Source organism: Cryptomeria japonica, chromosome 4 (assembly GCF_030272615.1).
Source record: "Cryptomeria japonica chromosome 4, Sugi_1.0, whole genome shotgun sequence".
Lineage (NCBI taxonomy): Eukaryota > Viridiplantae > Streptophyta > Pinopsida > Cupressales > Cupressaceae > Cryptomeria > Cryptomeria japonica.
The window spans coordinates 568,190,630-568,204,911 of NC_081408.1; positions in this window are offsets into that span (position 1 = coordinate 568,190,630).

Consider the following 14,282-nt stretch of genomic DNA (forward strand, 5'->3'; position numbering starts at 1 on the left):
GCTGACGCAGGTTGACATCAGGAAAACACTGTGTTAAATTTGATGGCCGTCTGACCATCAAAATGGGTGTCGTACCCCTGGCTGACTGTACGAACGAAGCTGACGTGACACAGTCTGATTAGGCGGATGACGAGGTAGAAAGTTTGCCATGGGCTAGTGGCCTCCTGCCATGTGGTGGGCGTGGTACGCCGATTTAGGCTGATTGGGCTGGAATCCAGTGGCCTGTGGCCGGTGGTGGGATAGCCTGGTTGCCAACGGCGAGATGGCCTGGTTGCCAGCAGGAGGGCCTGGTGGCAGGAGGCGGCTGACGGGAGGTGTGGCCACTGGGGCCGGAGTTGCCGATGGCGAAATCTGCTGGAGCGGGTTCACCGGAGAAGTCATTGCCACTGTCGGGGAAGGGTTGGCTGCGTGGTGGCTGGAAGAAGCTGCATGGTGGCCAGTGAAGGAACGGTGCCTGTAGATAATAGTCTGCAGTGTATGGTGTGGTTCGGGGGTGGGGTTAAATGACCCCCCCGAAACCCAAAAAATAATTATTTATTTTTTAAATGCCCTCGCCTTTTCGAAATTTTTTGAAAAGAAATTTTTTTTTTTCTTCAGAATAATATAGAATTCTTTTTTGCAAAAAAAACTTTAAAAAATAAAAATAAAAAAAATCCGAACTCCATACTGTATCGCCTAGATTGGGCAAAAAATTCCTCCACACCCAAAAAATGATTTTCGCCAAAATAGGTCGAGTTTATAGTCGATTTTTATGGAAACAACCTCCCGGACGCAATGGTGAGGTCGAAAATGCTCTAAGATGCCTCCAAAAAATGCTTGTCCCTTAGGTCTGAAAAATAGAAGCCTTGCAAAATGTCTCCAAAAACCAATCAATGAAGCCCCAATGGCTCTGATACCATGTGAGATTTTGCCAAGATGAAGGGCACAAAGAAAAGTATAAAAGAGAGACAAAATAATGACAAGAACAAACTGTATTCTCATCAATATGCAAATGATCAATTGGATTAACCAATACAATGAATATAGGCCTGCTTATATAAGCAAGGCCATATGGATGTACGAGCACACAATCATGACATGTGGCTCAATGAGAAACAAGGGTAGGTAAGAAATACTAGGGGTAGGTAGGAGAAATAATATAATATTCCACAAGAGGTGGATGGCCCACCGAATGTGGAGTGTAACAACAAAATAAGACCACAAAAGGTGGAATTTCTCCTACAAGCTATATCCCTATGTACACACTTCCTTAAGTGTCTCAAATCCAAACTACGAAGAGATGCATTATCCTAAGTTAACTTAAGTAAAGTGTAATAATATCCATAATGAATATTTATTTACAGCAACAAAATTCATGGCAGAAAAACCAATACATGGTCTTGATGACAATGTGCTTTTCATATGTAAAGAAAATATTGAATGGAGGAACTCAATTATTGAACAAGGGCATGAAGAATCCATCAAAATTTTGAAGGAGTTCAAAGAACTGATTAATGCTATGCAAAAATATATGAAGTGCATAGATATTCAACTCATGAAAGAAGATAAGCAGACACTTGAAGATTCATCTGATATGATTCAAGCCTTCAAGGATCAAGTTCAACAAATCTAGGAAGAAAAATCCTTAACAATATAGGATTTTTCAAAAATTGCACGAATTGAATCCATGTTAGTGGTTTGCTTTGATCATCTTGAGACACATAAGGGCAAGGTTGTGTAGGTGAGCAAAAAGAAGGAGGTCTGGAAGCAACGAATACTCCATATTGGTCTTCCACATTATCAACTTATTCTCTTGAATTCTCCTCATCTCATTTGAAATGGCACAATATCCATAGAATTCCTTCGCCTTAGGAAAAACAGGTGGAGGCCACGTCATCTGCAGGAGCTTGATCACTTTACCATTGCTCGCAGCTTATGCCGCTTTTCTTGTTTAGTAGTTGTTTTTTAGTTTTAAGGATAAACTTCTTTGACTCTCAAGGAGAGTTAATATTTTTACTCTGGTTTAATTGTAACAAACTATCATAGCCTGGTAGCTATATATACTTGATTAAAAGCCTTTTAAAAGGTCTGAGAATTTTTGGGTTAAGATAGAACATAAAGCTTTATATTTTTGCAATAACATTTTTCCTCTTATAAATCTATGTATTTATGAATTAAAGTGTGAATCTCTATGAAGATTTGATTCAATTGCGGAATTTGTCATCTTTCTGATACAGTGTATGAGTGTGCAAAAAGAAAACTTTTTTGAAATGTTTGTCTTGCCAATCAGAAGAGTGAAATTTATTGAGCTTTTAGAAGAAATCTGCGCTTGAAAACATTGCGATGTTCATTTGTGTTGACATATGAATGCTTAAATACCTTTAATGCTTTCTGGTAAAAAGTGTGCATAGATATTGTTGTAACTTAAGCTTATTAAAAATCATTCTTGGGGAGCTGTACTCGTATACAAAGGTTAACTCTTTAAGCACTTATCCAATTGTTGGTGTGTCTTTGTCTTTTGTTTATGGGCATGCAAAATTTAAAGAATTAAATGTGTAAAAGGCAAACCTATTAACCAACAATATTGAATCATAATTGTGAACCTAATCAAACCATATATGTGAGATTAAACCTAATTGAATCCTAACCCCAACACTTGAAAGACAATTGAATAAACTTAAACCTAACTTAACTCTAAACTAAATTCTAACCATAAACCAAATTGAACCCTATCCTTTAATAAAACTAAACATAAACCCTAAAGATGATATAACACAAGGTGAATAGAAGATGGGGGGAAGATATATGAAGAACTATTTTAAATCGCATTATTAAAAAAATACTCATTGATAAAATGTAAGATTACTGTTATCATAAAAAAATAATAAATAATAGATAATAGCTTAAAGATAGATAAAAATACTATTGATAATATACTATTTTCATAACCTATAATCATCATGCAAGAACCCCTCAAGAGATATTATATTAAATTTAATTATAAATAGATGTCCAAATATATGTTAATCATGCTAATTCCAAACCAAATTAGATCTTAACTCTAATTCTAAACCAACATTTAACCTAACCTTAAACATAATTTCACACTAAACCAAATTGATCTCTAAACCCTAACATTATTGAACATGAAGCCAAATTAACCCCTAACCCTAAAATTAATGAAACCAAAACCTTAAAGATAAACCGAAATCCAAATTGAATTCTAACCTTATACCCAATTCAATAGTAGATTAGATTAAAACTTATCTTGATCCGAGATACCAAATCAAACCATTACACATATTGAATCATAATTGTGAACCTAATCAAATCCTAATTATAAGATTAAACCTAATTGAATCCTAACCCTAACACTGGAAAGACAATTGAATAAACTTAAACCTAACTAAACTATAAACCAAATTCTAACCCTAAACCAAATTGAACCATATCCCTAAATCAAACTAAACCTAAACCCTAAAGATCATATAACATAAGGTGAATAGAAGATGATATGAATATATATGAAGAACTATTTTAAACCACATTATTGAAATTTTTTTCTTTATTACTTTATCAATTAATAAAAAATACTCATTGATACAATGTAAGATTACTATTATCATAAAAATTCATAAATAATAGATAATAGATTAAATCTAGATAATATACTATTGATGCATTGCAAAACATTACTCGTGACTCATGGATGATTAGCTTGCTTGACTATCTTCATAACCTATAATAATCATGCAAGAACCCCTCAAGAGAAATTATATGAAATTGAATCATAAATAGATACAAATATATGTTAATCATGCTAATATCATAATGAAATTTGTTGTCATTATATAATACATCACATGGTAAAAGAAGGAAAAACTAAATATATGTTACAATTATAAAATGCATGATAAGATAAATAAGAATATTAATTAAAATTCAAAATGATATATAAAAGAACTATCACTAGAAATAATAGGGGTTCTGATTTAAACAAGATTAATTCTTTTAATCTCAACCCTTACTATATTCCATATCTAATATTGACCGTAGCAGTAAAACAAATTGACTCCTACTCATTAGAATAAACAAAATTGGACTCTAAGCATAAACCAAATCAAACCCTAAGACTTATAAATTCAAACCTCTAATACTAGAATATTAAACTAAATTAAATCATAATCCTAGAACAAGTCAAATTGAACCAAAATTTAACTCTAATTCTAAACCTAATTGAACACTAAAGCAAATTAAACCCAAGCATAATATTTTTTAATTTAATTTATTTCTTATTTATAAAGTAAATTGAACCTTTGTCATAAGAATAAACCAACTTGAACCCTAACCCTGAATCAAATAAAATCATAATTCTAATAGTAAATCAAATTTAACCCTAGACCTACAGAATTTAACCCTAACTCTAAACCTAATTGAATAGTAGACCTAATTGAACCTTGAACCTAGAAACCTAACTAAATTGAACCCTAACTCTAAAATTAATTAAACATTAAACCAAATTGAACCATAACCTTAACACTAAGCTTGAACCCAAATCGAACCCTAACCCTAAACCCAATTGAATAAGAGATTGAACCTTAACCCAACCCTAGACCAAATCAAAACCTAAACCTAATGTTAAACCTTATTGAACTGTAAATGTGAACCTAATTAAACCCTATCTATAAGACTATACCTAATTGAACCTAAGCCTAAAATTAGAAACCAAATTGAACCCTAACCCTAAACTTAATTAAACAATAACCCAAACTAGACCTAAACACTAAATTAAATTGAATAATAGTCATTTGCCTTTTTGAACACTAGATAAAATTGAATGATCTAACCATAAATCAAATTGAAACTAAATCCTAAACAAAGTTGAACCCTCAAACTAAAACAAATTAAACTCTAATTGGAAACCAAAATGAAATAACCTCGAAATTGAAAATTAACCCTAATCCTAAACCAAAATTTACCTTTGAAGTTCCCTAGCACAACCAAATTCAACTATATCCTTAAACCAAATCATACCTTAACCCTAATTCTAAACCAAAATTTAACCTAACCTTAAACATAATTTCACACTAAACTAAATTGATCTCTAACCCCTAACATTATTGAATACTAAGCCAAATTAACCCCTAACCCTAAAATTAACAAAACAATAATATTAACATTAAAACAAAATCAAAATTGAGCTCTAAACTTATACCTAGTTGAATAAAAGACTAGATTGAAACTTATCCTAATCCTATACCAAATCAAACCCTTACACATATTGAATCATAATTGTGAACCTAATCAAACCCTAATTATAAGACTGAACATAATTGAATCCTAACCCTAACACTAGAAAGACAATTGAATAAACTTAAACCTAACTAAACTATAAACTAAATTCTAACCCTAAACCAAATTGAACCTTATCCCTAAATAAAACTAAACCTAAACCCTAAACCAAATTTAACCCTAAACCTAAAATAAATTAAACCTAACAGTAAACCAAATTGACCCATAACCCTAAACCTAAGTGAGAACTAAAGAAAACCAACCCTGACCCTTATTAAATTATCATTAGGTTTCTAATGCTAACCCTAACTCAAATTCTATATCAAACTTAACCCAAATTGATTCCTAACTATAAATTTAATTGGACCCTAACCCTAACACTAAACCAAAGTCAAAATTCAATCCTAACCCTTATAAAACCCTAATTCAAATTGATTCATAACCCTTATTAAACCTTTATCCAAATTGAATCCTAAGCTAATACTTAATTAAACACTAAACTATATTGATCCATAACCTCGACCTTGAACCAAATTGACTCTTAACCTTAATACTAAACCAAAGTGAGCCATAATGGCCACATTAATTGAATCATAACCCTAAACCAAATTGAACACTAGTCATAATTGTGACCTTAAGTAAAGAAAATTAAAAATTACCCTGATCATAATTGAACCCTAAATAACACTAAACTAAATTAAACCCTAGCCCTAATTGTAACCCCAACTAAGTTAAACCGAGTAACTTTAATCATAACCTTAAACCAAATTGAACCATAACCATAACCCTAACTTTGAACCAAATGAATTTATAACCTCTAAAAATTATTAATCTTAAAACTAAACTAAAACAAATTGAAACCTAACCCTAATAATAAATCAAAACTAAATTAAACCCTAAGCCTAACACTAAACAAAATTAAACCATAATCCTAAACAAAAGTGAACCACAACACTAACCTTCAATTGAACATTAAACCAAGTTAGACACTAAGCCTAAACCAAATCATACACTAACCTAAACGCTATACCTAATTGAACCCTAACCCCAAACCAAATTGGGTCCTAACCCTAACACTAAACAAAATAAAATTATACACCTTACACTAAATCAAAATGGAATCCTAACTATAAACCTAATTCAACACTAAATAAAATTGAATCCTAACCCTTATTAAATTAAGGGTTAATATTTTAATCACAACCCTACATGTAATTATATATCAAATATTAATTTGACCATAATTAAATCCTAATTGAATCATAATTAAATTGTCCATAATCCTAATTTAACACTATTTCTAATTAAACCCTTATTATAACTCTAATTAAAGCTTAACCCTAACTCCATCTCTAAGACTATTTGAAACATAACCTTCATCCCAATTGTAATAAACCCTAGCCATATTTGAACCCTATTCTTGATTCAACCCTAACTCTAAACCAAATTGAACCCCAACCCTAACCTTTCCACTAAACCAAATTGAGCCTGAGCCCTAAAACTAATTGATCTCTAAACCAAATTAAACTATAACCATTAATCAAATTGTACCATAAACCAACCCCAATATTAAACCATATTAAACTCTAATTATGAACAAAATTCAATGATAATCCTAACACTAAACCTTATTAAACCGTAACCCTAACCCTAAACCAAGTTGAACCCTAGCTCCAACCCTTCCACTAAGCCGAATTGAACCCTAACACTAAACCAAATAAACCTAAATCATAAATCAAATTGAACCCTAACCCTAACCCTAACCCTAACCCTAATGCTAAACTAAACCAAATTAAGCACTCAAACAAAACAAAATGGATTTGTAACCCCTGGCATTCAAAATATTATTAAAATATAAACCTAAACAAAATGAAACCATAATCATAAAACTAAATAACAAATAACAAGCCTTACTAATTTAAAAATTATTTAAATAATTTATTTAATATAAATTATTAATTATTTAAATAATTAATATAATATAAAATATTGGGCTTATAAATTAAAAAATATTTTATAATTTAATTTCTTTACAATTGAGCTTGCTTGCAGATGCTACTAGCCTATATATATAGAAATATATGTAAAGAAAGCCTAGAGAGATATCTCTGGGCTTTCTTTATATATATTTCTATAAATATAGACTAGTATATTTTTAAGCGAACAAATACATTTTATCTAATTTAAAGAAAGTGAATTCTCTTTTATAAAATTCAAATCTATTATATATAAAAAATTATAAGAAATTATATTTAATATATAGAGAAATACCCATTTCAACTAACCCTCTTCACATAATGTAGGATTGAGTTTGATGGAATTGACATTGATATTGTGACTATTATTTTTATATCCATTAAAATGAATATTTCATTACTCCACAATGAAAATGAAGAATAAATAAAGTGAACAAAGACCTAGGGTGTTGACAACTATTAATAACAAAGACAGTAGCAAGCATAAAACAAATATAACAACCAAAATACTTTTCACCCAAATTTCTTGATGTAAGTTTGATGTCATTGTCCAGTATGATTCGTGTGACTGATGGCTCCTTTTTCCTAATCTATTTTTAATTTTTTAAGTTTACCAATGTCAAAACTTCTGCATACTCTTATCTGGAAGAGATATCAATTTCATGTCAAATAATGTCATATCGTACCAGGTTCAAAAGTCTCTTGTCACTTTTTATCATACAAGAAATCTTTTGATCCAATCAAATGTTTGTGACATTTTAATCCAAAACTTCTCATTTCCATTCCATTAAAGAATTCAAAATCGGGTCTCTGATTGTAGCTTTTAGAAATCACTGTGATGCCATAGCCTTGCTATTCTGATAGTCAGCTATTTCGACAGAACAACTATTCTCATAATCAATGTAAAAATGTTTTGGAGGGAACAGATTTTACTCTGAATTGCTATTGAGATCGTCGAAATATGGTATACATTTGATTGGATTTACTTTAATTCTCTCGTTCATATTGGAAAACCCTAATTGATGTCTATATTCCATTCTTCAGATTAGAAGTTCTTGCTATTTATTGCTATGATATATATTTCTGCAGATTTAGTGAAGCATGGTCAGTTTATTTTAAAGGGATTGTTGACAGAACTTTGGGTAGTACAGCTTATAAAGTTTCAAAAGATTACAAGGGATGTTCATCCAGCGGAATATATATCACTATTAACCATGTTCCAGAATAATAAGAAGAGTAACATGAGAGTGAGCGAGATCATATTAGTTAATAATTAAATTAGGGCATAACATAGCTCTCAGGATAGATCGAACAGTCAAGTCGTTTGGAAAATATGGCTGATGGCTGTATGTTCGATTCTTCTGAATTTATTCCACATGGATGGGAAATAGCTCAAGCTGACAGAGATTAAAGTGATACATATCACCTCTATGAAAAGAAACTGAAGCACTAAGACCTAGGAATCAAGCTATAGCAGGAAATCAACATCAACATATGAGTGTTATAAAAACACTCAATAGCTTGCCAAGTACCACAGGTTTTAAATGTAAATTCTGGCTAGAAAATATTTAATGGGAAGCAAGCTGAACAATGGAGAATAGCAAATCATGGTAACTAGTTAGAAATACATGGGCATCCAAACTTTGAGGTTGACAGGTACGTGAAATCGTTAAAACTTCTTGTGGAGCCACTAAACTTGTTTCACCCTAAACTAGCATGTTTTAAGTTAGTGTGAATTGTGTATCCTAAGGTTCATTGCAGGCTTGGTTCAATCATCAATCTATATTTTAGGCACCGACATGGGAGACTTTAGGTGGGAGAGAGGCACGTGGAGCATATGGATTGAAATGCGAGTTTCACTGCATGGGTCAAGGCATATGAAGCATATGAATTGAAAGTGCAGGCTTGTTTCATGCTTGGATCAACCATCAATTTAGCATGGAGTTATCCATGTGGAAGATTGATATGGGAAGATTGATATGGGTGTGAACAGGTATTGTTCAAATAATGCATTAAGCTTTGACTAGTTTAGGTGGCACATCTTAAATCACACTAATAGGTGGGTCTTATTAGTGTAATTTCGGATAAACCGTCTAAACAAATCAGCTTAGAGTGAGCTGTTTAAGCCCGATCAACATGAATCATATGGATTGTCTTTATGTCAGTAGGTTTATTGCATACTTAGATCTATTACCCATCTAGCATGAAAACTCTTATATATGGAAATCCAAATATAGGATGTAAGGGAGATGTATGAAGCATATGGATTGAAATGACAGGTTTGTTTCATGTTCGGATCAATCATCAATCTAGCATGGAGGTATTTATATAGAAGATTCATATAAGGTGGGAAGAGGTTTGGCTTGAACAATAACGCATTCTAAGCTTGACATGCTTAAGTGGCTCATCTGAAAATCACTCTAATAGACAGTTCCTGTTGAAAAAATACTATAATTTCAAATAAATCATCTAAACAAATCAAAAGTGTTTGACGGATATATAAAAAGACTTATGAAAAATACAGATTGAAAGACAAGTCTCCTTACATACTTGAATAATAGCATCACTAAAATGGAGTCACCCACATGGGGCATTTAATAATAGTATGCGAGGCATATGAAGTGAAAGAAGATGGATGCATTCATGGAAGTAGACTTGGATCAGTCATCAATCTACCAAAAAAACCCAACAAGCCCTGATAATTTGGTTTGTGTAACCCATATGAGTACATGGCCAATCTATGCCGCATCATTAAGCAATCATGGTAAACTTACATAGGAGTCTAAATTGATGGGAAACGACTTGCAGTCCATAACAGTGAGATTTCAATCATCATAACAAGAAAGACTTATGTGAGATGATAATTGATGTGAAATGGAGCTCCCATCAAACAACATCAGAAACGAACAGGGCCCTACCAACAACCATTCAAACTCCATTTAAGTCAAATAATGGTGAGAACAAACAAGGGCCTACTAACGCTACTTCAAACTCCAATTTCTTTAAAAGCAGGGCATACCAACAACTATTCAAACTCCAAATTTATCAAATTGCAGATTTATATTGTGCTTTTCGATGTCAAGTTTGAAAAATTCGTGGCGAAGTTTGAAATCTTGGTCTAATCATTTCTACCTAACACTCGGAGAACTTTTCATTCCAAAAAGTTAGGTTAATATAGAAAAAAGAAGTTAGTGGAGAAAAGATTGAGAATATCACTACAGCAAGGAAACCCTTCTTCAATCCATTCAATCATCACCATCGGAGAGGCGGTGAACAGTCATTCTCCATGACTAGTTGTAAAATTCAATATGAATTCTTTCTAGGAGAACGGATTTTCAGGTTTTGTTCATCTTTGTAATTAGGGCCAAACCTCCAAAATAGACTATAATATCGTCAAATATGCCTCTCCCACAGTCAAATCCGCGTTTGTTTAATTTGAAAAACAAATTAAAACTCATTCAAGAGTATAGAGTTCAAGGAAAATAGTATCAAGATTCCCAAGGATTGTTCCTTAAGATATCAGCGAAAAGTTGGTTCTCACGTGTCCCTTGAAGAGAAATTATAAATATGAAATACTCTTGCGTGTATGAATGTAGGAATGAATTGATGTGGATAGAAAAATCATTGGCCTGCTCTTTGGATTATAGCCGTTGCCTTCTGTCATATCATACAAAAATCTCTTTGTAATTCATGTATTAAACTATTTTATAGGTTACTGCCCTCCATAACCTACCCTCCATAGCATAGTTGATTGTTTTGTTCTTAGGTTAAGTTTCTTTTCAATCAAGTTATTGTTTGCTTTTTTCTTTTCATTCAATAGTGCTCTTTCATATTATGTTTTTATCATTTATCTTTATTATCATTTGTATTATTTTCATTTATCTTTATTTCTATTTTCCTTGCTTCATTATGTTCTTATAACATCAATATGCTTTGTTACAATATCTTCATACTTGTTTCTTATAATTAACCACTTTGTCAATTTCACCTCATTTCAACATCTTTAATTTTTTAGTAAACATGTTTTTAAAAATATTTTTACTATGTTTTTCTTACTCCTTATCCCTACCAACTCTTTCCCTAACTTTTACAATGCTTTTCTACCTCACCTATTTATCTTATCCACTTTTGTAACCTTTCAAAAGCCTTTAATTGGTTACAACACCCCTCCATTTTTTTACAAGAACATTTTCCATTGTCCTTAGCCATGTACTCTATACTTACCCCTTTCTTTTCTATGCACTCAAACATTTATAAAACCATTTACAATCACCCCAAAAGTATTTTTTTACTCACAAAACCCAATTTTCTTATTTTTACCATATCCTAATCTACTGTTATTGATCCAATCTTTTTTCCTTTTTCTTTTTGATAGCTCAAAGGTGTATAGCTAAACACTCATCATTCACAATTTGTTGGGCCAATCTCACTAATACTCTTGGGTACATGAAACCTTGAGGATGCCCCATTCTCAATGTAGTTTAAGTGAAATGGGTTTCAAACCCGTGCCAATTTCTATTTTGTTCAATGGATTAACCATCTAGTCTCCACTTGGGGGTAACACATGAACCAATATTTGCTACACATTATTTTCTAAATTATTCTAAATATCTCCTACCACTATTATATCATGGGTCCTACCCTATCTACCCCCTTCACTCAAAATAACTTACTTGGCCCTTATTTTTATCATACTCTCCTTAATCTTCCTTCCATGGTTAGACATCTCTTTAACTTCTTCAATCATGCCTTTTCCTCTACATATTATCACTCACGTTCTCACACTCAACAATGTTCCTTCGATAATTTACTTAACAAATCCCTCAATACCTCCATTTCACTCTTATTCATAAGTAATCCCTACTATCTATCAATTTCATCTCAATCAAATCTCCTCCTCTCCCTATCTTTATATTGGCCTACTTCCCACTTGTGTTGATTAACACATAGATATTATTCTTTCACAAGGACTATTCTTTGGATGTTGATGCTAATCTAGATATTATTTTCTAGAATAATTTGGGTCCTCCTTTATGTTAAAAACTCTTTGGTATCATATTTTTGAAATTATATTATGGTGTTTTATCTTTCTCCCATTCCTCTCTTGCTATTTGTTCTCTTATGTTTGAGCCTTTTCACATAAAAAATAGACATACTTTCATATAATTTCATGTATTCCCTTCCCTTTGAACTATTATTAATTACCATTACCACAACCCATCCTACATTTCTATACATGGCAGTTTAATTCCTCTATGCCCATTCCCCATATTTGAAATAGTATTTAATTCATACTTTACTTGTCTTATAGACATATAATACTTACTTTAATGGATAACATTATAAACAAGTTCAACATATAAAAAATAAACAAGTTCAACATATAAAAAATGGAGTGGAGCCACTACCTCAGTTAAATACAAGAGAGGAGGTTAAAGCTCATATTCATATTGAACAGGAGGCCAAAACACATATTAATGTTATAGAGGAGGCCCATCCTCAAATTCCTTTCTAAAACTAGGGCCAACAACATGTATTAATGTTTACATGTCGCAACCTTATTTTCTTGATGATGTCCAACATCACACATTCAATATTTGAGAGGGATTTCAACTTATACCTTATGTAGATACACATGCAAATTTAATTAAATAGTTTCATGGTAAAACTTTCCAAGAATAATATAAGATAATTTAGTTATGGATTTTTATAAAAAAATTAAAATCTTATGTTTCATAGGAAAAAGGTTCCTAGGAGGTCAATGGATTTTTTTCAAGAGTTTTTGAAAATTATTTTAAACATTATGATACAATTAGAAAAGATCAATTAGTACTAAGTCTATTTGGTTGTGATGAGATGAAGGAACTATTATAATTGTTTGGTATAGATTTGATAGAAAAGTGGATAACAACCCTAGGAAATGATGTTTAAAATGTGGCAAAAGTTTTGAATTACACTCAAAAAAAGTATTTCTCTACGAATAAAAGATTTTTAACTAGAGTAATGCTGAATTTTATTGTATGTCTCAAAATATCTATAAATCATCAAATTTTTCCTCTTAGATTTTTGATTGGTCTAAGTAGAAAGATGATAACAAGATACATGTAGAAGGAGAAATATTTTGGATAAAAAAATTGAATAAGACAATTATTTATTGATGTGAAATCCTCCTCAATTTGATGAGATTAAGTATGGTGTTAGGAAAATGATCTTTGTTTACTATAACAAGTAGAATCATAATTTAGTAGAGATGCTCTTGAATGGATGATTAAATTTAATTGGTCGTGACAACTTGCAAAATATTGGTTGAACATACTCAACACAAGATATATATGCTATATTTTGTGATGCTATCCCTCATAGTAAAATTGGGAAAATAAAGTGAAATTTAATTGCCATGTTGTGTGAACCTAAATATTGTTTTGAACTTGATACTAGGTTGTCACTATTTGAAATTTGATGTTTATGATTAGATATTTTAAAATATTGAAGAATAAAATAGTGACCTATTGATAATGAACCACTGAAATGGTGAAATGAGCATACGATCCATCTTGTGTGATGATCTAGGTGTTTTACAATGATTGCATAAAAACACTTTAAAATTTGTTAAAATTTTCCAAATTTCTAGTAATAGACATGAATATACTAACATGATAAAGATACTAAATACAAAGAGATAAAATTAGATAAAGTATCAAAATAAATTTATGTGGTCAAAAAAGATATATTATGTATAAGAGAAACTACAAATTGAAATATTTATGATATTTTAATAAATTGATACAACCATACACAATACATGCCTATTTTTGAAGTGAAAAGAAAAAAATAATAATTTGTTGAGAGATGCTTTTTCTCCTAGAAAAATCTTAGTAATAGTTGAAATTATAGATAATTATTCTTTTAGCTATTAAAAATAGATTCAATAATAATATATTTATCTATAGTAGGTGAATATTGTGGTGCATATATATTATAAATGTAGTGTCAAAAATTGTCACCAGGCTAATTTACACCTCATGCTTGTGCCAC